The sequence below is a fragment of the Pseudophryne corroboree genome, chromosome 12 (assembly GCF_028390025.1).
Source record: "Pseudophryne corroboree isolate aPseCor3 chromosome 12, aPseCor3.hap2, whole genome shotgun sequence".
NCBI lineage: Eukaryota > Metazoa > Chordata > Amphibia > Anura > Myobatrachidae > Pseudophryne > Pseudophryne corroboree.
In genome coordinates this window covers 67,308,608-67,333,801 of record NC_086455.1, presented here as the reverse complement: position 1 = coordinate 67,333,801, position 25,194 = coordinate 67,308,608, and the positions used below count along the sequence as shown (strand labels likewise).

Here is a 25,194-nt window from a genome sequence, read left to right as displayed (position 1 = left end):
TCGATGTATATGTGGATCTCCAGAAATACATTAGAAAACTGTCATTAAAAAGATTTTTTGCTTGTAAACCAGAAGTAGAGAAAGATCTAGGGGTAGAAAATACCTCTGAAAGATCATTTAAACCAAAGTCCATATTCAACCCTACCTTCATGAAGGGAAATTTTGTGGAGACTTTTTTCTCATTGGTTAATAGGGACATAGAGGCACTTAAGCCATCAAAAGTTAATTACAACCTAACTCGAAAAGAAAATGAGGCTCTAAGAAACTTGAAATCAAATAAGGAACTTATAATAAAACCCACAGATAAAGGTGGTGGAGTTGTATTAATGGACATTGACAAATACGAGATAGAAGTACTACGACAGTTAAATGACTGCCATACATATAAAAAACTAAAAGGGGATCCAACTAAAAGAATTTTAGGCAATTTCACATCATTAGTCAAGACCTATGTAGATAAAGGCACCATTACGGAAATAGAGGGCCAGTTTCTGATACCTACAGATTCCAGTATACCGGTTATCTACATCTTACCGAAGGTTCATAAAGATATAAAAAATCCCCCCGGTAGACCTATAGTATCTGGGATAAACTCTGTGACTGCAAACATGTCAGAGTTCATTGACTTTCATTTGCAGCCTTTGGTACTAAAAAACTGCTCCCATTTGAAAGACACAAGAGACGCCCTGAATGTCTTAAAAAATATACAATGGGATGAAAACTGTTATATCGTTACAGCGGACGTGAGCTCGCTGTATACGATTATTAATCACGACTTAGGGGTAGAAGCGGTTATTTCATACTTAGAAGATAGTGATTATGGGTCGGACCTGTGTGATCTTTTGGTTAAAGGAGTAGATTTTATTTTACGCAATAATTATTTCCATTTCAAGGACTGTTTCTACATTCAGAAAGTGGGAACAGCCATGGGTACCAGGTTCGCCCCGAGTTATGCCAACATGTTTATGGGCATGTGGGAGGACCAACATGTCTGGCAGAATAATCAATTCGGGGCGAACCTGGTATCCTGGTCAAGGTACATTGACGATATTATTTTTCTTTGGAGAGGAGATAGAGAAACTCTCGCCCTTTTCTGCGAACATTTGAATAAAAACGAGTATAACATCCTCTTGACATTTGAAATTAGTCGTAGCAGTGTTAACTTTTTAGATCTGAATATCTATGTAGAGAATGGTTCACTGAAAACTCGTAATTACACGAAACCAACGGACCCAGGGGTATACATCCACACGACCAGTTGCCACCATGACAATTGATTGGAGTCTATACTAAGCAGTCAACTGCAAAGACTCAAAAGGAACTGCACCGACAATAAAATATATGAAGAACAAGCAGAGATAATGGTGGAAAAGTTTAAAAAAAGTGGGTATAGTCAAAAGAGCATTGAGAGAGCTAAAATCAAGTGTGCTAATGTAGATAGAGTAGATTTACTTACTCCAAGGGAAGCGTCAAGTGCATTGAAGAAAAAAGACCATTCCATGGCTTTTATTACAAACTTCAATGTGCAACATAAACAAATAGAAAATATATTTAGAAATCATTGGCAAATTTTGAAAGGGGATCCGCTATTGGAGAAATTACTCCCGGAACGGCCCCAATTCATTTATCGAAAAGCTAAGAATATAAAAGACAAACTAGTAAGGAGTGCCTACTCACCCCCTAAGGCTAATGTTCGTACCCTTTCGAAAGGCTTTTATCGATGTGGAGTCTGTCGTATGTGTAAATTGGTCAGGGGCACCAACAAATGTACAGAGGTAGATATAAATGGTCAGAATATTAAGATTGAGGAATTTATAACTTGTACCTCTGTAAATGTAGTATATTTCTTGGGATGCAGCTGTGATCTATTCTACATCGGTAGAACCAGCAGAAACCTGAAAGTCAGATATGCGGAACACCTACGTAACATTAAGAATGGTGTCGAATCGCATGCACTTTCAGCCCACTTCAAAAAAATCCATAATCAGGATATGAAACACTTGACAAAATTTGGTGCACTAAAACAGGTAAAAGGGAGCTGGAGATGCAATAATGTAGCAGCAACCTTAGCAAAAACCGAGATGCAATATATACACTCTTTGAAAACCTTGATTCCGGGGGGCTTAAACAAAGACTTTGAGGTCAAGTGGTTTCTCAATTGAGAACATGTCCCTTTAAGATAAAATATGAGATCTATTATCACATAATGCCTGAATAACATTCTTTTCGTTCAAATTTCCTCTTATCTCTTTCCTTTATCAGAGAAACAACAAAATTTCAGACTACATTAACCCCTTTTTCATCACATGATTTTGGAAGAGAGGATTTATGGACGTAAATCATTTTAAGTGTTAAAGAAGACGGGTCGTCATCAACACATGACCTTGAGAAAATAAGTGATATATGCATTATTGCATTATTTTTTCACTATTTAGATCATTATTTACTAGATTTTAATTGGTTTTTGTTGAATATTTATTAAATACTGTGGCGATTTTAGAATTCCTCCCATTCATGTGGATGGTAGGATAAGATATCCAATCATTTTATTGATTTTATCAGATCATACACAACAAGCATTATATGTATATAAGGTAATATTACACTAATGTTGTAATATTATAAGTTGCCTATATGTTTTCATCTTTACTATTTGTCTCTGTGCTGTAACAATAGATTTTGGAATTAGAAAGATGGCCGTAAGGGGACTTCCGGTCAGGTCACGTGACCGGACGTACTCCGTTAAAAGGATCAGTCTTTATATCCAAATTACTAGTGCTACCATACCAAAAAGAAGATTACACTCACACTTGCAAATGTATTATATATATGTATTGTTGGCAAGAAGCACCGAATGCCGAATGGTTTATTTAGGACTTACAAAAATGGCGGCGGCTATACTTCCGGACACGTCATGTGACCGGAAGTTTTCTATCAATGGGAACCAGCAGAGTGAACGGTCATGTGACCGGAAGTTATGCTGGGACCCTTTCATCGCAAACTGCAAGGTGGAACTTTACATTAAAGCAAACGCGGAAAGGGACAGGAGTGCATACAGCACTTCCGGTCGCGGAATTTTTTTAATTTTTATGGTTTTTTAATATAAAAATGCTTTTTAACTAGCGGTTTTTTACAGATTGGATACACTGTATCATTTAGAATAGAATGCCTATGTTAGATTAGATGATAGGATGATCATATCATGTATATATATATTGAATTGTAAATGAGAGTGGCTCCTCCCAGTATTTGGGATTATCAATCCATAAGGGTATAAATAGCTGGGATGAGGGGCCAGATGGACATGCCTTGAAAAAGATCAACGGATTGATCGAAACGCGTTGGCTAATTTACTACACTTGGTGGCTGATTACCCAGACGAGGAGAGGACGAGGTGCCCATTGCTTGGAGCTGACCGTTCCCGGGGACGTTGAAAACATCAATACAGCCATAAATTTGGTGCACTTCAGAAATCCAAAATCTGGTAGGAAGCCACCCTCATACATTGTTTGGATATGAAAATCTTTTTTTCCATGTGATGAAGATTCTATGCTTGGATTTTATCACTTGAATTATTTCTGGACTATTAAACAGATATTTTTTATCATAAATACTTCTTGTCACTAAATTCCATATTTTGGAAATGATTGCTGTTTAACTGTTAAAAAGTTAATACACTAGAGTGCTTTTCCCGACCTCTCTTTTGCATGTACCACTTCTGAAAAAACATACGCCTCGTTTGACAGTATATGAGGGTATGAAGAAGGTGGATAACTGAGAGAGAAACATCTGACTTAAGATAAGTAGAGATTCCCCCTCTCTGTTTGTTGTTTCAAATTAAGGGGAGCGCAGGAAAGAGGACACTTGGAAATTTTGGTAGCTGGCATTATGCCGCCTGTTGGGATTCCGGGATCTGTATCCTGACTTCCAGGGACCCTGACAGGCAGAATATTAACCTCATCGCTTTAAAAGAACTTTTGAGATCAATAAAGTACACATGCAACAGATTGACTCCAGAACTGTAGGGAGTGGGGGGGGAGGCTATGTACATTATTAAAAAGAATCGGTCTGACGTATTTCAAGAATTGGGGTCTCTTGCCAGGGGTTAGCGTATATCAAATTATATATATTATATCATAGCTATGTCTGTGTTTCTGCTATTAACTATTGCAATACCAGTCCCCATAGCTGTTGATGGAGATTGCACAAAAGCCCCATATACCAAGCGGCTAAAGCTTAACTTTTGGGAGCATGGCTGCACTAGCTAACATAGGGAAGAAAGTGCCCTGTGCCAGGAGAATAACATTGCTGGCGGATGGAATACAGTATACAGCCAGAAACCGGCAACTCTTCAACTGAATCCATGGGGTAAGATATAGTAAAGAGATGGTGACTCTGGCGCTCTTCCAACCTTTTACAAATAATGATCTCACAGTAGTTCAAATGTGAGATCCAATTTCCCAGAGTACGCTGAGAAAGTCAAGAAAAAACACAATAGGGTACACTGTGTGGTAAGAAAATATAAAGAAAGTGGAATGTTGATCACCAATTCATAAAATCATAAACACCTTGAGTAGTTCTAACATCAACACCTGACAGTGGACGTAAAATGTACTGTTGTTCAGTATACAGTATCGCTGATGTCCCTTTCTTCAGAGGTTCCAGGTGCTCAGACAGGGGTTAGAATTGCTTGATATCACGGCGAGAAACAATAGCGTGGTTTTAATACCGAACAATAAGTGGTACTATCTCACCTTTTAGACTTCAATATACGTTTTGGACATTTATTTACATGGGTGTGATACACTATCCTGGCATTTGGGATGCCGGCGGTCACATGACCTATACCGGCATCCCCACAATTAAAAGGCTGGCAGGGAAAGGGGTAATTATTTTACCCCTCCCCTATACCCTCCCCTTACACGCCTGGGGTAGCAGCTAGGACTACGATTGAGCGGGGTGGCTAGGACTAAGAGTTTGGGGGTGGCGCCCATGGCTAACCCCCACTCTAATGTCTAAGCCTACCCCTCCCCCCCCAGCCCTAACCATAACAATCACCTCGATACCGTCAGGATGTAGGTGGTCGGTGTTCCGGCACCGGGATTCACATGACTGCCCTCATCCCGAGTGCCATGATGCTGGCTGCATCCCACTTATACACCTGATGGTTTTTTTTTTTGCAGTAATTAGCCCAAAGAAAATTGTTTCAATAAAGATATTTTGGGGGTTTTGTATGATTTGTTGACTTGTTGATGATCAAAACATTGACATACTGTCAAATCCAATACGTTGATAAGTACTGCAAGCCAACAGACTTCGTGTCACCATGTTCACAATGTTGACATCTATTTTCAACATTATTTACATTATGACTACATAGACCAGGGATCGGGAACCTACAGCCTTCCAGCTGTTGTTGAACTACACATATCAGCATTTCTTTCTACAGTTTTGCTATTTGGCCATGCTAAAACTGTTGCAGTGCATGCTGGGATGTGTAGTTCAACAACAGCTGGAGGGCTAAAGGTTCGTCATCCCTGATATAGACAAATCATATGTTGATATTTTAACCACGTCAAGATGGTGTAGACACAATGGGGGGAATTCAAATTTTGAAAAGTCGGTTGGGTGTCTGTTTTTTCCTATTAGATAGGAAAAAACAGACACCCAACCGACTTTTCAAACATTTGAAATACCCCCAATGACTCTTTATACTGTAGTAACTGAGGATGGCATTCCATGTTTAAGAGATGTGCTCCATAAATACCCAGACATCAAAGATAACATTTTGACAAATCTTTATAGTTATTACAAGAATAATTATCCAATGAAAATCCTACACTACAAAATGTAAATTGCTATAAATAATTGAAATGAAAATCGTATTAAATTCCAAAAAGAAGAAATCATAAAATAATATAGGAAAATGTAGGTGGGAGTGAGTTTCCCCTCCTCTAAAGTGGTACGTGTTTCGTTGAACTCTGGGCGTCATTCCGAGTTGTTCACTAGCAGATTTCGTTCGCAGCGCAGCGATCAGGCAAAAAAAGGCACTTCTGCGCATGCGTCGCAATGCGCACGCGCGTCGTACTATTACAACAAATGATGTAGTTTCACACAAGGTCTAGCAAAGCATTTCAGTCGCACTGCTGGCCGCAGTGTGATTGACAGGAAGTGGGCGTTTCTGGGTGTCAATTGACCATTTTCAGGGAGTGTTCAAAAAAACGTAGGCTTGCCAGGAAAAACGCAGGAGTGGTTGGGGAAACGCAGGCGTGGCTGGCCGAATGCAGGGCGTGTTCGTGACATCAATACAGGAACTGAATAGTCTGAAGTGATCACTAGCGCTGAGTAGGTCTGGAGCTACTCAAACTGCACAAAATTATTTTGTAGCCGCTCTGCGATCCTTTCGTTCGCACTTCTGCTAAGCTAAAATACACTCCCAGAGGGCGGCGGCTTAGCGTTTCCACGGCTGCTAAAAGCAGCTAGCGAGCGAACAACTCGGAATGAGGGCCTCTGTCAATTTTCTCAGGCAGTTACTTCAGGCAGGAACTGTCTCACATATGGAACAGGATCATTATTTAAAAAAGGTTTAAAAAGCCATCACCCATTTACTATATCTGCACTAGCCATCTTTGGATGGCATTAGACATTATAACCTATAGGCCTTACATTGATGTCTTAAACTCATCTGTTTTTGGATTCCTTGTGCTTAGGTCAAATATAATTTGTTAAAAAATATCTCTTAGATTGTAAATTCTCATAATTCGTCAGTTAGAGTTGATTAATCCTTCCAACCACTTGTTCAGAGAAGTTTCCTATATTCTAGAATAAGGCATTTGGTTGCCAATACACATCAGGGCTGACAGCCATGTCCTGATGCCCTGATGTGTATTGGCTGACTATCCAGGATTTAAGTTTGGAGGAATGAATATCCCCCTTGGCAGATATGCTCTGCCCCCACACATGCAGCTAAATATGACTTGTTTACCTTCCTTGAGGGCTTTGAATTACTTCTATTGATGTGCATATGAATTTGGATGCTATTATTATGCTCGTCTTGACAAAGATTCTTCATTGGAATCGAAACGTTGACATATTGAGCTATTATATTGAACATTAAAAATGACTATATCTGGATTGGAACAACTTTTCCTTTGGAGAGTGCATCTCCCTGTCTAGGGATTTGTTCTATAAATATATATATATATATATATATATATGCAAATTTAAATCAGAAAATATCCATAGATATAATGGCAGCCACATACATATTGAGGTTGGTAAAGCACCTACGGAGCTGGGTCCTAGAGTATGTCTGAGAGAGTAGTGCCTAGATTCTACATTCAGCTACTAAATGACGGATGTCTGGTGAGATAATGTAACAATAACTTCTAGTACATCAATGATGCCCAATGATACAGTTGTTCCAGTAGAAGTGTTACTCTGCTTCTCAAGGCTATTGATGTAAATGGAGTGTAGCTACTTAGGCAAAGATTAAACAAAGTGACTTTGTTGAGTATGGGGTCTAATGAATGGGAGCCATACTGTATGTTCCTCAATGTTTTCTGAAAATAGCTTAATTAAAATATTTAATTGCAAGTAAAGTCATACAGATAGGAATACCGTAGGGACACAAGTGAGTTACATGTACGTCTAGTCAGTCAATGTTCAGGAGTTCAGCAGGCGGACCGCTTGGGAAAATATAATTTTGAGGCTTCTGGTGGACCTGGCGGGGACGGCTCTGTAACGCCTGCCTGAAGGAAGCAAGTTAAACATGCTGTGGCCGGGGTGTAGCTTGTCCTTTACTAACTTCGTTGTCCGCTTTTTAGCTCTGGACAGGTCCTGGACTGAGGGAAGGTCAGCCCCGTTGATCTTCTCTGCGGTTCTGACCACCTTTTGGAGCCTGCATCTGTACCTTGCGCTGGCGGAGAGCGTACCACGCCCCCTCCCGCCCCGCAACCGCCTCTGCCTGTCAATCAGGCAGAAGCGATCGCAGCCCTGAGATGGTTTTAGAATCTCACTGGGCTCCCAGGGTGCGCACGTGCTGTGCGCCCACTGCGCATTCGCACTCCACAAAAGGATTCAGACTGAGATTGCTGCCACTGCAGCGATCCGGTCTGAATTAGCCCCACCCAGTGTCTCTTCTTACCATTATTTCAAGTTGACCCACATGTTCTATACCAGCTGTGAGTCCAGTCCAATAGCCTGGTGAAGGATGTAGCCTCATAATATTTTCTGAGGTTCAGGATCCTCAGATCACCATTACACTTAGGTTTATGAATATTTGTGAAATTATATCCTGCACTTTTGAACTGTCACACAACGCCATGAATAAGAGTATCAGCAACAGAGTAGTAAACGTTTGGAGATAATATAGTATGAAGTGTATTAAATAACAAAATAAGTGAAATAAAATGTTCCTCACACAAGCTCCTGCAGTGCCCAGTTATGCCAGCTGTGAGCCAATCAGAGCTGGTGCACTGGCTATCATCTCCTGATTGGCTGATGGTCCGCAATCTCTGATTGGCTCACGTCTGGAAATTGAATTCAAAATACCACCACAGCGCCGCCAGGTTTATCCTTCCGTCTGCTGCTGGCTCTGTCCCTCCATCTGCCAGTGGTCCCGATAAATTAACAGTCCTGCCGCTCGAGTCCGCTCACGGTTCGGGACTAATGTACCAGCTATCCCCCTTAGATGGCAGTCTTGCAGGCACTTCTGTTTAACCCTTTATTTGTATACTGGGCCTGATTTTGCAGTTGGAGTAAAGCCAACAAAAGTGCACCAGGATAAACTATGTTGCAATGCAAGTAGTACAAATATATGTGGATTACTAAGTGTGGGTCAGGTGCTCACCTTTTGAGCCCCCTGGGCGGATTCATCTTTCCTTGCAGTGTGCTGCTGCAGGCACATCTGCTCTCCTGGACAGTCATCAGTGATACTGGTAGGAGGCATGGCCGTGTTGAGCCTGCTGGGAGCAGAACAGCGCCAGACCACGTATACCTGGTGCAAATGCCATCACCGCAAAGGAGTATACGCCACAAGATATGTATGTCCCTGCATACAGTATGTGTGGAACTATACTATTTTTGCATGCACTTTCTTTTTGAACAAATTACACCTATTGTGCCAGCAACTTTGTGTCAGCCCCAAAATGTAAATTAAATACAAATGGAAGGAAATACGCAATTTACATCTGTTTGTTTTTATCTTTAAATATGCAGTGGTAATCTTTTATGCAATTATCCAAATATCAACTAACTAGTGTGATTAGACAGCTGTCAGTGGACATAATACAGCCGCCAGTTAATTAAGTATTCTCAGCTGAAGGGGTCGAAATGCATTCAAACAATAAGAAGTGGCTAGATGGTGTTACTGATTTCCGTCTTCATAATCCTCATCATTGCATATGGTTGTACCAGCAATCCAGTACCCAGAAGAAATGCACCATCTCCATGTTTAATTGGGTCGGTATTAAAAGCCCTTTATTAGAGATGAGCGGGTTCGGTTTCTCTGAATCCAAACCCGCCCGAACTTCATGTTTTTTTACACGGGTCCGAGCGACTCGGATCTTCCCGCCTTGCTCGGTTAACCCAAGCGCGCCCGAACGTCATCATCACGCTGTCGGATTCTCGCGAGGCTCGGATTCTATCGCGAGACTCGGATACTATATAAGGAGCCGCGCGTCGCGGCCATTTTCACACGTGCATTGAGATTGATAGGGAGAGGACGTGGCTGGCGTCCTCTCCGTTTAGAAATTAAAATAGATAGGAGAGTGAGAGTGAGACACTTCATTTACTTACTGGAGCTTAGGAGGAGTTATACTAGTGACTGATGACCAGTGACCTGACCACCAGTGCAGTTTTATAATTTATTATTATTTAATAATCCGTTCTGTTCTTGTTCTCTGCCTGAAAAAAACGATACACAGTGACTCAGTCACACTCACATACCATATCTGTGCTCAGCCCAGTGTGCTGCATCATCTATGTATAATATCTGACTGTGCTCACACAGCTTAATTGTGGGGGAGACTGGGGAGCAGTTATAGGTTATAGCAGGAGCCAGGAGTACATATTAAACAGTGCACACTTTTGCTGCCAGAGTGCCACTGCCAGTGTGACTGACCACTGACCACTGTGACCAGTGACCTGACCACACTGACCACCAGTATAGTATATTGTGATTGAATGTCTGCCTGAAAAAGTACACTCGTCGTGTGACTTGTGTGGTGTTTTTTTATTCTATAAAAATTAAAAAACTCATTCTGCTGACAGACAGTGTCCACTCCAGCAGGTCCGTCATTATATAATATATACCTGTCCGGCTGCAGTAGTGATATATATATATATTTTTTATATCATTATTTATCATCCAGTCTACTAGCAGCAGACACAGTACGGTAGTTCACGGCTGTAGCTACCTCTGTGTCGGCACTCGGCAGTCCATCCATAATTGTATACCACCTACCCGTGGTTTTTTTTTTTCTTTCTTCTTTATACATACTACATCTCATTATCATCCAGTCTATATTAGCAGCAGACACAGTACAGTACGGTAGTCCACGGCTGTAGCTACCTCTGTGTCGGCACTCGGCAGTCCATCCATAATTGTATACCACCTACCCGTGTTTTTTTTTTCTTTCTTCTTTATACATACTACATCTCATTATCAACCAGTCTATATTAGCAGCAGACACAGTACGGTAGTTCACGGCTGTAGCTACCTCTGTGTCGGCACTCGGCAGTCCATCCATAATTGTATACCACCTACCCGTGGTTTTTTCTTTCTTTCTTCTTTATACATACATACTACATCTCATTATCATCCAGTCTATATTAGCAGCAGACACAGTACAGTACGGTAGTCCACGGCTGTAGCTACCTCTGTGTCGGCACTCGGCAGTCCATCCATAATTGTATGCCACCTACCCGTGGTTTTTTTTTCTTTCTTCTTTATACATACTACATCTCATTATCATCCAGTCTATATTAGCAGCAGACACAGTACAGTACGGTAGTCCACGACTGTAGCTACCTCTGTGTCGGCACTCGGCACTCGGCAGTCCATCCATAATTGTATACCACCTACCCGTGGTTTTTTTTTCTTTCTTCTTTATACATACTACATCTCATTATCAACCAGTCTATATTAGCAGCAGACACAGTACAGTACGGTAGTCCACGGCTGTAGCTACCTCTGTGTCGGCACTTGGCAGTCCATCCATAATTGTATACCACCTACCCGTGGTTTTTTTTTTCTTTCTTCTTTATACATACTACATCTCATTATCATCCAGTCTATATTAGCAGCAGACACAGTACAGTACGGTAGTCCACGGCTGTAGCTACCTCTGTGTCGGCACTCGGCAGTCCATCCATAATTGTATACCACCTACCCGTGGTTTTTTTTTTCTTTCTTCTTTATACATACTACATCTCATTATCATCCAGTCTATATTAGCAGCAGACACAGTACAGTACGGTAGTCCACGGCTGTAGCTACCTCTGTGTCGGCACTCGGCAGTCCATCCATAAGTATACTAGTATCCATCCATCTCCATTGTTTACCTGAGGTGCCTTTTAGTTGTGCCTATTAAAATATGGAGAACAAAAATGTTGAGGTTCCAAAATTAGGGAAAGATCAAGATCCACTTCCACCTCGTGCTGAAGCTGCTGCCACTAGTCATGGCCGAGACGATGAAATGCCAGCAACGTCGTCTGCCAAGGCCGATGCCCAATGTCATAGTACAGAGCATGTCAAATCCAAAACATCAAATATCAGTAAAAAAAGGACTCCAAAACCTAAAATAAAATTGTCGGAGGAGAAGCGTAAACTTGCCAATATGCCATTTACCACACGGAGTGGCAAGGAACGGCTGAGGCCCTGGCCTATGTTCATGGCTAGTGGTTCAGCTTCACATGAGGATGGAAGCACTCAGCCTCTCGCTAGAAAACTGAAAAGACTCAAGCTGGCAAAAGCACCGCAAAGAACTGTGCGTTCTTCGAAATCACAAAACCACAAGGAGAGTCCAATTGTGTCGGTTGCGATGCCTGACCTTCCCAACACTGGACGTGAAGAGCATGCGCCTTCCACCATTTGCACGCCCCCTGCAAGTGCTGGAAGGAGCACCCGCAGTCCAGTTCCTGATAGTCAGATTGAAGATGTCAGTGTTGAAGTACACCAGGATGAGGAGGATATGGGTGTTGCTGGCGCTGGGAAGGAAATTGACCAGGAGGATTCTGATGGTGAGGTGGTTTGTTTAAGTCAGGCACCCGGGGAGACACCTGTTGTCCGTGGGAGGAATATGGCCGTTGACATGCCTGGTGAAAATACCAAAAAAATCAGCTCTTCAGTGTGGAGGTATTTCAACAGAAAAGCGGACAACAGGTGTCAAGCCGTGTGTTGCCTTTGTCAAGCTGTAATAAGTAGGGGTAAGGACGTTAACCACCTCGGAACATCCTCCCTTATACGTCACCTGCAGCGCATTCATAATAAGTCAGTGACAAGTTCAAAAACTTTGGGCGACAGCGGAAGCAGTTCACTGACCAGTAAATCCCTTCCTCTTGTAACCAAGCTCACGCAAACCACCCCACCAACTCCCTCAGTGTCAATTTCCTCCTTCCCCAGGAATGCCAATAGTCCTGCAGGCCATGTCACTGGCAATTCTGACGAGTCCTCTCCTGCCTGGGATTCCTCCGATGCATCCTTGCGTGTAACACCTACTGCTGCTGGCGCTGCTGTTGTTGCTGCTGGGAGTCGATGGTCATCCCAGAGGGGAAGTCGTAAGCCCACTTGTACTACTTCCAGTAAGCAATTGACTGTCCAATAGTCCTTTGCGAGGAAGATGAAATATCACAGCAGTCATCCTGCTGCAAAGCGGATAACTGAGGCCTTGACAACTATGTTGGTGTTAGACGTGCGTCCGGTATCCGCCGTTAGTTCACAGGGAACTAGACAATTTATTGAGGCAGTGTGCCCCCGTTACCAAATACCATCTAGGTTCCACTTCTCTAGGCAGGCGATACCGAGAATGTACACGGACGTCAGAAAAAGACTCACCAGTGTCCTAAAAAATGCAGTTGTACCCAATGTCCACTTAACCACGGACATGTGGACAAGTGGAGCAGGGCAGGGTCAGGACTATATGACTGTGACAGCCCACTGGGTAGATGTATGGACTCCCGCCGCAAGAACAGCAGCGGCGGCACCAGTAGCAGCATCTCGCAAACGCCAACTCTTTCCTAGGCAGGCTACGCTTTGTATCACCGCTTTCCAAAATACGCACACAGCTGAAAACCTCTTACGGCAACTGAGGAAGATCATCGCGGAATGGCTTACCCCAATTGGACTCTCCTGTGGATTTGTGGCATCGGACAACGCCAGCAATATTGTGTGTGCATTAAATATGGGCAAATTCCAGCACGTCCCATGTTTTGCACATACCTTGAATTTGGTGGTGCAGAATTTTTTAAAAAACGACAGGGGCGTGCAAGAGATGCTGTCGGTGGCCAGAAGAATTGCGGGACACTTTCGGCGTACAGGCACCACGTACAGAAGACTGGAGCACCACCAAAAACTACTGAACCTGCCCTGCCATCATCTGAAGCAAGAAGTGGTAACGAGGTGGAATTCAACCCTCTATATGCTTCAGAGGTTGGAGGAGCAGCAAAAGGCCATTCAAGCCTATACAATTGAGCACGATATAGGAGGTGGAATGCACCTGTCTCAAGTGCAGTGGAGAATGATTTCAACGTTGTGCAAGGTTCTGATGCCCTTTGAACTTGCCACACGTGAAGTCAGTTCAGACACTGCCAGCCTGAGTCAGGTCATTCCCCTCATCAGGCTTTTGCAGAAGAAGCTGGAGACATTGAAGGAGGAGCTAACACGGAGCGATTCCGCTAGGCATGTGGGACTTGTGGATGGAGCCCTTAATTCGCTTAACAAGGATTCACGGGTGGTCAATCTGTTGAAATCAGAGCACTACATTTTGGCCACCGTGCTCGATCCTAGATTTAAAGCCTACCTTGGATCTCTCTTTCCGGCAGACACAAGTCTGCTGGGGTTGAAAGACCTGCTGGTGAGAAAATTGTCAAGTCAAGCGGAACGCGACCTGTCAACATCTCCTCCTTCACATTCTCCCGCAACTGGGGGTGCGAGGAAAAGGCTCAGAATTCCGAGCCCACCCGCTGGCGGTGATGCAGGGCAGTCTGGAGCGACTGCTGATGCTGACATCTGGTCCGGACTGAAGGACCTGACAACGATTACGGACATGTCGTCTACTGTCACTGCATATGATTCTCTCACCATTGAAAGAATGGTGGAGGATTACATGAGTGACCGCATCCAAGTAGGCACGTCACACAGTCCGTACTTATACTGGCAGGAAAAAGAGGCAATTTGGAGGCCCTTGCACAAACTGGCTTTATTCTACCTAAGTTGCCCTCCCACAAGTGTGTACTCCGAAAGAGTGTTTAGTGCCGCCGCTCACCTTGTCAGCAATCGGCGTACGAGGTTACATCCAGAAAATGTGGAGAAGATGATGTTCATTAAAATGAATTATAATCAATTCCTCCGTGGAGACATTGACCAGCAGCAATTGCCTCCACAAAGTACACAGGGAGCTGAGATGGTGGATTCCAGTGGGGACGAATTGATAATCTGTGAGGAGGGGGATGTACACGGTGATATATCGGAGGATGATGATGAGGTGGACATCTTGCCTCTGTAGAGCCAGTTTGTGCAAGGAGAGATTAATTGCTTCTGTTTTGGTGGGGGTCCAAACCAACCCGTCATTTCAGTCACAGTCGTGTGGCAGACCCTGTCACTGAAATGATGGGTTGGTTAAAGTGTGCATGTCCTGTTTATACAACATAAGGGTGGGTGGGAGGGCCCAAGGACAATTCCATCTTGCACCTCTTTTTTCTTTAATTTTTCTTTGCGTCATGTGCTGTTTGGGGAGGGTTTTTTGGAAGGGACATCCTGCGTGACACTGCAGTGCCACTCCTAGATGGGCCCGGTGTTTGTGTCGGCCACTAGGGTCGCTTATCTTACTCACACAGCTACCTCATTGCGCCTCTTTTTTTCTTTGCGTCATGTGCTGTTTGGGGAGGGTTTTTTGGAAGGGACATCCTGCGTGACACTGCAGTGCCACTCCTAGATGGGCCCGGTGTTTGTGTCGGCCACTAGGGTCGCTTATCTTACTCACACAGCTACCTCATTGCGCCTCTTTTTTTCTTTGCGTCATGTGCTGTTTGGGGAGGGTTTTTTGGAAGGGACATCCTGCGTGACACTGCAGTGACACTCCTAGATGGGCCCGGTGTTTGTGTCGGCCACTAGGGTCGCTTATCTTACTCACACAGCTACCTCATTGCGCCTCTTTTTTTCTTTGCGTCATGTGCTGTTTGGGGAGGGTTTTTTGGAAGGGACATCCTGCGTGACACTGCAGTGACACTCCTAGATGGGCCCGGTGTTTGTGTCGGCCACTAGGGTCGCTTATCTTACTCACACAGCTACCTCATTGCGCCTCTTTTTTTCTTTGCGTCATGTGCTGTTTGGGGAGGGTTTTTTGGAAGGGACATCCTGCGTGACACTGCAGTGACACTCCTAGATGGGCCCGGTGTTTGTGTCGGCCACTAGGGTCGCTTATCTTACTCACACAGCTACCTCATTGCGCCTCTTTTTTTCTTTGCGTCATGTGCTGTTTGGGGAGGGTTTTTTGGAAGGGACATCCTGCGTGACACTGCAGTGCCACTCCTAGATGGGCCCGGTGTTTGTGTCGGCCACTAGGGTCGCTTATCTTACTCACACAGCTACCTCATTGCGCCTCTTTTTTTCTTTGCGTCATGTGCTGTTTGGGGAGGGTTTTTTGGAAGGGACATCCTGCGTGACACTGCAGTGCCACTCCTAGATGGGCCCGGTGTTTGTGTCGGCCACTAGGGTCGCTTATCTTACTCACACAGCTACCTCATTGCGCCTCTTTTTTTCTTTGCGTCATGTGCTGTTTGGGGAGGGTTTTTTGGAAGGGACATCCTGCGTGACACTGCAGTGACACTCCTAGATGGGCCCGGTGTTTGTGTCGGCCACTAGGGTCGCTTATCTTACTCACACAGCTACCTCATTGCGCCTCTTTTTTTCTTTGCGTCATGTGCTGTTTGGGGAGGGTTTTTTGGAAGGGACATCCTGCGTGACACTGCAGTGACACTCCTAGATGGGCCCGGTGTTTGTGTCGGCCACTAGGGTCGCTTATCTTACTCACACAGCTACCTCATTGCGCCTCTTTTTTTCTTTGCGTCATGTACTGTTTGGGGAGGGTTTTTTGGAAGGGACATCCTGCGTGACACTGCAGTGACACTCCTAGATGGGCCCGGTGTTTGTGTCGGCCACTAGGGTCGCTTATCTTACTCACACAGCTACCTCATTGCGCCTCTTTTTTTCTTTGCGTCATGTGCTGTTTGGGGAGGGTTTTTTGGAAGGGACATCCTGCGTGACACTGCAGTGACACTCCTAGATGGGCCCGGTGTTTGTGTCGGCCACTAGGGTCGCTTATCTTACTCACACAGCTACCTCATTGCGCCTCTTTTTTTCTTTGCGTCATGTGCTGTTTGGGGAGGGTTTTTTGGAAGGGACATCCTGCGTGACACTGCAGTGCCACTCCTAGATGGGCCCGGTGTTTGTGTCGGCCACAAGGGTCGCTTAGCTTAGTCATCCAGCGACCTAGGTGCAAATTTTAGGACTAAAAATAATATTGTGAGGTGTGAGGTATTCAGAATAGACTGAAAATGAGTGTAAATTATGGTTTTTGAGGTTAATAATACTTTGGGATCAAAATGACCCCCAAATTCTATGATTTAAGCTGTTTTTTAGTGTTTTTAAAAAAAAACACCCGAATCCAAAACACACCCGAATCCGACAAAAAAAATTCGGTGAGGTTTTGCCAAAACGCGGTCGAACCCAAAACACGGCCGCGGAACCGAACCCAAAACCAAAACACAAAACCCGAAAAATTTCCGGCGCTCATCTCTACCCTTTATATAGAGCATAGAATTTGCTCTTAGGTACTGCTTTTACTGGTGGTTATAGAATATATTCCAGTTCAGCCAGGGGCATAAATACAGGCGACAATGGAGTGTTGGAAGTCAAAGCAGGGGGGTGCTCTGCATCCTGGAGTGTTGGAAGTGAATGCAGGGGGAGCATAGGAAAACACAGGGGGGTTTCTAGTTGCTCAGAAACACCCCTCCTCTTGGCAAGTGTTTAAAAGTATGACAACAATGGCAATGGTATATAGTACGATTACTAGAGCTGCTGCTATATCATGCAGTTTAAGGAACAGAGCGGAGCTGCTGCACATGCAAGGGTGTAGCTACCATAGGTGCAGGGAGTGCAGCTCCTATGGGGCCCAGAGCTGAGAGGGGCCACCTTCCCTGTTACAGTTACATGTGTTATATACAAGGGGGTAGCTACCATATGTGCAGGGAGTGCAGCTGCTATGGGGCCCAGAGCTGAGAGGGGCCACCTTCCCTGTCACAGTTACATGTGTTATATACAACGGTGTTGCTACCATAGGTGAAGGGAGTGCAGCTGCTATGGGGCCCAGAGCTGAGAGGGGCCACCTTCCCTGTCACAGTTACATGTGTTATATACAAGGGTGTAGCTACTATAGTTGCAGGCAGTGCAGCTGCTATGGGGCCCAGAGCTGAAAGGGGCCACCTTCCCTGTCACAGTTTTATGTGTTATATATAGGGTGTAGCTACCATAGGTGCAGGGGGTGCAGCTGCTATGGGGCCCAGAGCTGAGAGCGGCCACCTTCCCTGACACAGTTACATGTTTTATATACAAGGGTGTAGCTACCATAAGTGCAGGGAGTGCAGCTGCTATGGGGCCCAGAGCTGAGAGGGGCCACCTTCCCTGTCACAGTTACATGTGTTATATACAGGGGTGTAGCTACCATAGGTGCAGACAGTGCAGCTGCTATGGGGCTCAGAGCTGGTTAAGGCCACCTTCCCTGTCAAAGTTACATGTGTTAGATACATTTTTGGGTGGTATGTAGGAGTCCTTTCAAACTTTTTCCTTGGGGCCTGCAATATATCTAGGCATGCCCCTGGACCTGCTCATTGTAATGTGGTATAAAATGTACTGGAGGGCATTTTAATGTTATATAATATGAAAATTAACTAGGGCACTATTATAGGGTATAAAATTAACAACTGCTGCTGAGAAGTGTCTCTCTAGAAGCATTGGGATGGGGGCCCCCTTAAAAATGTTGCTATGGGGCCCACAAAGTTCTGGCTATGCCCCTGTGCACATGCCCAGTGGTAGCAGCTTCTTCTACCAAGTTTGCTGTGTGTGTGGATCTGAGTCCTTACTCAGTGCACTGGACCAGAGAGTAGCTGCCAGGAAGAAGAGGCAGGCGCCTTTTTATGTGATGGGAGAATGTGTGCTTAAAAAGTGCAGTACTAGTTCTGTTATGTTTGTGTATATATTTATTTATTTATTATGCTATGGTTAACCTTTTCTTAACCACTTATCTTATTTATATGATTTAAATGTTTGCCTATAGTGTTAAATATTAATACTGTATTCAATTCACTATCAAGTCTTCAAAAAAAAAAACAGACCATGATTTACATTAGTGTACAGGGTTGTTACTGGGTTCTAAGACTGTGAATTGCATTTGGAAACCCCCCTCTAGAAATATTGCGTTTACCACTGGGGAGGAGAGTGTGTTCGGGTGGGTGCTGCTGAGGTGTTGGTAGTAAATGTGGGGTGGGGATGTATTTCTGGGTGCTGCTAGGGTGTTGGTAGTAAGTGTGGGTTAGGGGAAGTGTGTGTGTCTGATTTGTGTGAATGTGAGTGTGTGGGGGAGCAGAGGGGCACTTTTCACAATTTAGCCTCTGGGCTTCTGCTGTGAACTTGCACTCCTGAGTTCAGCACAGAATAGTTAAATAAATAGTTTGTTTATTGGTATTCCACTAAAAGTGCAAGGTTGGTCTCAGTGTCATTCTTCAGTAAGTAGTAGCACAAAAATATGCTTTTGATAAATGATTGACCTATAGCATAATCCTATGACGCATTTCACGGGACCTCTAACAGCTCCATAAGAACTCATTATTCTGTACTATATAAGATGAGACTGCTTTGAATAAAAAAAAGTCTGTTTTGTGTACAGGAGACCGTAATAGCTCACATGCATTATTACCTTCTGCATAGTGGCAGTGCATTGAAGTCCTGACGTATGGCCGCAGAGTCAGTCACTCCATGGCCAATGAGCTGCCTATGATGTTTATTTCAACTCTCTGCTGCTTTCAACACCGTGGATCATCCTCTCCTCCTCTTAACACTCCAAAACTTTGGCCTCTCTATCACTGTCCTTGACTGGGTTACCTCTTACCTCACTAACCGCTACTTCTCGGTGTCTGCCTCCGGCACCACGTCACGCCCTTCCATCCTTCTTGTTGGTGTCCCTCAGGGTTCTGTCCTAGGCCCCCTTCTGTTATCCCTGTACACCTCTTCCCTGGGTGCGCTCATTAACTCCTTTGTCCTTCAATACCACCTCTTTGCTGATGACATACAACTCTACCTTTCCGCCATCTCCTCCTGGATGTCTGAGCGCTCTCTGAAGCTCAACATGGACAAAACTGAACACATTTTCTTTCCCCCATCCAGAGTAACAACCAACTACCAATATCTCTATCACTGTTGACAACACCATAAACCCCCCCAGTTCAACAACTCCGCTGCTTGGGTGCCATTCTTTACTCTTCCCTCTCCTTTGCACCTCACATCCAAGCTCTGGCGCAATCCTGTCAGTTCCAGCTACGCAACATTGTTCGCATCATGCCATTTCTCTCCCAGAGTGAAATTAAACTTATCATCCACACACTGGTCATCTCATGGCTAGACTATTGCAGGGTTCTCCTCATTGGCCTCACTCGCTCTCATCTCGCTCCCCTCCAAATTGTCCTCAACTCCACAGCTAGGCTTATCTTTCTCTCTGCTGCTCCACTTCTGCCACTCCCCTTTGACAATATCTGCACTGGCTCCGATTCCCCTACAGAATCCTCTTCAAACTCCTCACCCTCACATACAAGGCCATCTCTAATTCCACTGCTCCCTACATCTCAAACCTCCTCTCCTTTCATACTCCCTCCCGCCCCCTACAGTCGGCCAATGACCGTCACCTCTCCTCTACCCTGGTCATTGCTTCCTATGCTCAAGTTCAAGATTTTGCCCGTGCTGCACCCCTTCAGTGGAATGCGCTCCCCTGCTCCATTAAACTCTCCACGACCTGGCAAAGCTTCAAACGAGCACTGAAAACCCACCTATTCATCAAAGCATATCCTTCCAATGCATAACCTAGTCCTGAGGCTGCTCCTCCATCCCCCTGCCTCATGCCTTGACCATCTCTGCTTTGCTTACATCCTGCCATCAGGCTACCTCCCGCTTGCTTGCACCTCATGTCATCTGTCTGTCGCCCCTTCCCACTAGATTGTTAGCTCCTCAGAGCAGGGTCCTCTTCCCTCTTGCTGTCTTCACTTACAGCTCTCTCCTACTCAACAACCATCTTTACCCGCATATTCTCCCGCTGGTAAAGGCTTGTCATTATCTATGGCCGCCAGCTACTAGTAGTACGCTGATCACTCACTCGATATTTACATGTAACCTGTATTGTGTATTGAGAATTGTGGTACCTGTACTCGATTTTTGTTATTTTTTTACTATAATGTAAAGTTCTGTCTCCCTGTACTGTTCTATTGTATGACCTTTGTATGGCACTGCAAAACACTTATGGTGCCTTATATACAAAATGTAATAATAATAATAATAATAATAATAATAATAATAATAATAACTTAAACTATATAAAATAATAAATACCTCTATACAGGGATTCTAACAGGATTTGACAGAATTAACTTTTAAAACACTTCAAATACTTTAAAAGGTGAGAATTCTCAGTAAGTATGCTTTCAATTTCCAAACCATCTATGGCCTATTATTATCTCTTGATACATAAATTTATTTCTAACCCACAGAGAATTTCTTATATCAGATCTAAATCCCCCTTACTTCAAACTTGTATGATCATGTGGATACAATTTAGATATTAGAATAGGGCCGGGTACGCACTTGCACGATGTCGGCATGATATGTCGTTTCCAGGCAAATAGGAACAACATATTGTGGGAATCGTAGAGTGTGTATGGTCAGTTGTGCGCTCCCATGGGTCCTATACAATATCTTCTGGTTAGCATGGCCAATCAGAAGATATAGTGTATGATGTGGTGCAGTTAAATGAAGGACAGAAGAAGATAGTGGGACAAATGGAATTTATTCGACCATCGTGCCGACAGGCCCTCTTCCTGGTGTATACCCAGCCTTAGTTGACAATATTTTTCATATCTTATTATAAACCCCCACCCCCCATTATTTTAATAATCTACTTAATTTAAAATCATGCGGTTAACTAAAAAATCTCCAAGTAAGGCACCTTTATAGGGATCAATTAAATATCAAGTTATACCAACCTTTTTTTTGTGTTATTATATATCTCAATACATCTATGCCAACAACCCTTTATTAAATGGCACATTATTATTTATTTATTGACAGTTTCTTATATAGCGCTGCAAATTCTGTTACGCTTTACAATTGTGATCTTAGTAACATGGAAGGGTGATACCAGACATTATTTATTTATTATTAACAGTTTCGTATAGAGCGCAGCATATTCCATTGCACTTTACAATTGGAACAACAATAATAGACCAAAACTGAGTAATAACAGACAGACATAGAGGTAGGAAAGTCCTGCTCAAAAGTTTACAATCTATAGGATTTATTTACAGAATACTTAAATACAATTACATGTGCAGCAGTCAATAATAGTTAAGTTATAGTTTGCTGACCAATATGCCTGCAACTAGCGATCAATAAAGAGATACGAGAGGCCGTGTAGCGTCATAGGTCATGAAGAGTCATTGAAGCAGAACAAATTTAGCAGGCCAAAGAAAATGCAAAAAGTTAATACATGCACTTATTTTAATTCTGTGGAGTCTAATAATGTGTTGATGCTTACAGATGTTGTTATAAAATATGGCAACCTAATCAGTAACGGATCTTGCTATGGGCACACGGGATTTTTGCCCTGGGCGCCACCTTCCGGAGGGCGCCACCGCCGTAGCAAAATCCGCTACTGGTGGTGCCCCCCGGTGCTGTGCTGTCACAGCTGTGCGGTGAACGATGCACCGCACGGCATTGTGGGAGCGGCACATAGACACTAGGGGTCATAATTGACCTCTAGTGTCTATGCTGTGCTATGGGAGAGTCGTCATGATGTCTCTCCCATAGATCAGAAGAGCGGCGCCGGCGGCCGGAGATGGAGATGGAGGTAAGCAGCGGTCGGGAATCAGGAGCGGGGATGGTGAGTATTAATGAATTTTTTATTTTTTTGTAAGCGGCACAAACGGGGGCACAACTCTACAGGGGGCACAAACAGGGGCACAACTCTACAGGGGGCACGAACGGGGGCAAAAGTCTACAGGGGGCACAAACAGGGGCACAACTCTACAGGGGGCATACCTGACCATGCCCCTTTATGAAGCCACGCCCTTATTTTCGCCCGGGGCGCCACAAGGGCTAGAACCGACCCTGAACCTAATATAGCTGGTAGTATTATCTCATGTACTCAAGATTTTAAGATACAATGGAAAATTTAAAGGAAGGTTTTGAAGAGAAACATTTTGCAATGTCACTCATTCACAGCTTGATGTCAGGTGGAAATGCACAGTAGTCAAACACACCATTTTACAAAGATGGTCCATGCTGTACCCCACCCAATCCATTTGTGATCCATTATCACATCTCCTACATTATATCAGACTAGTGATAAGTACTGTAAACATTGGAGGATTCTCTAAAATGACACCTTTCTAAAAACAAATTCTCTACATGTTCATAAGATTCTTGCAGCATTGTGTAACCCATCCAAGTGTATTTAGTCATTAACCAACGTCTCACACTCTCTCCTTTTCTTTCCTTGACCAATTTTCCCATCGGTGGATATAGGGGGTTATTCAGAGTTGGTAGCAAACCAAAAAAGTTACCAATTTGGAAAAACCATGTTGCACTGAATGTGGGGCAGATGTAACATGTGCAGAGAGAGTTGGATTTGGGTGGGGTGTGTTCAACCTGAAATCTAAATTGCAGTGTAAAAATAAAGCAGCCAGTATTAACCCTGCACAGAAACAACATAACCCACCAAAATCTAACTCTCTCTGCTCATATTACATCTGTCCCCCCTGCAGTGCAGCATGGTTTTGCCCAATTGCTAACAACTCTGAAAACCCCTATAGACATGGTTGTCGGAAATGCTGCATACTGTATGTGAATTTGTTTCCATTAGAATCAAAATTGTACAGTCTACAGTGACCATTTTCAGTGCTGGCTATACCATTAAGCAGCTTTAGGTAGCTGCGTAGGGCGCCGGGATCTGGAGGAAAGGGGGTGGGGCCACTGAGTCTGCCTATTGCAAAATTAAGGATGTCTCTGAAAGAAACATCCTTGTTGTACATAATGCAAGTGGTGGCTGTGGAATTTATACTATAAGTCATACTTTCATATGAAGCGTAGGGAAATGTGTATTGATGGTGGTTGGGGGCAGTAGGCTGAAGTTTTGCCTAGGGTGCAGAGAAACCTTGCACCAGCCCTGACCATTTCCCCTTTTATTTTCTATAAGTTGCAGCAGGGCATCATCTGTGTGTTGATTACAAATTACAATACATCTCCAGTATGCTAGATAAAACACAACAGCTGAGAGAATGTTTTGGTCAGCATAGATCATAGGTTCTCAAACTTGGTCCTTATTACCCCACACAGTGTATGTTTTGCAGGTAACCCAGCAGGTGCACAGGTGAATTAATTTCTCACTGACACATTTTAAAAGGTCCACAGGTGGAGCTAATTATTTCACTTGTGATTCTGTGAGGAGACCTGCAAAACATGCACCGTGTGGGGTCCTGAGGACCGAGTTTGAGAACCTTTATACTGTTATGTGCATACAAATCATATTTGTGGCCCAAAAATGATTAAAGCTAATCAATTAGGAATCAAATATTGCAACAGAGACACAGAAACATTTTGGGTATTTTTATTACATACTATGTGACCAGAAAGTTTAAATTATTATATTGAGACCATTACTTAATTTAGCTGTTTCCTAGAATCGTCATACCTGTAACAGTTTTTTTAATCATCTTTTAATTACCTTTTATTTTACCTTTGTCACAGGCCACAGTATGACAATAGTCTGTTTTCTTACATTGTACCCCAAAGGTAGGAGCACACAGTTAAATATGGTAATAGAAGGTGAGCAGCCACACTGATACAAGTTTAAAGGTATGCTTCTCTCCTGTCTCTAAGTGTCAGGAAACAAACAGATCATTGGTGGACAGTCCAGGGTCAGTTCACAGGTCAGCAGTGATCAGCAGGCAAGGATTACGCAAAACAAGATCCAACGGCAAGCTAAGAGCCAGGGTCGGATTAAGCTCTCTAGAGGCCCTAAGCACTTAAAATAATTTGTTGACCCCATATAAATCTAATCCAAAATGTATACAATAATAAACCGTAGCGGTTCAGCCAAGGAGCAGGCAGCAAAGTAGTCATTAAGAAAACCAAAAATCAGAATCTGTGCTGTGGACAGTTGTGGATTCACAGAGCAATCACCTAGCACTGACTGCAAGGTGAGACCCCATTATGCAGTCCTGTGGGGGTAGGGTGTGGAGAGATCTGAGCACAGACAAGTTGGCCGGTTGTGCATGTACAGTTATTTTCAAACAACGCCAGGAATGAAATTTTGATATTAATGGTTAATTACTCGTAAGTACCAGATGATGTCCCAGATGCCATCTTGGCAGAAAACTCTTACATGACTAGTGTAAGTTTCTATGGTACAGGTATCTTCTCAGGTAAATGGGGAAATTTAAGTTTGAAAGTTAAGTAAGAAAGTTATCTATTTAATTCCATTATCCATTGCTGCATATCATGATCTGAATGTTATTTTAGTATGTTCAAATGTGTGCTCCTCTTTCCATTGGATTTTTTTAGTTGAGAAAGTAAAAGTCTGATTTTGTAATTGTTACATTCCACAGCTGTGTCTGCTTATCACTTCCCAAATAAAAGTGATGGGGAAATAAAATGCA

General features: G+C 43.6%; 1 protein-coding gene across 2 annotated transcripts in view; it reads left to right on the top strand.

The window, feature by feature from the left end:
• TUNAR (TCL1 upstream neural differentiation-associated RNA) overlaps window positions 1-25,194 on the top strand; it is a 112,486-nt gene that overhangs the window by 73,192 nt on the left and 14,100 nt on the right. The window lies entirely within an intron of this gene.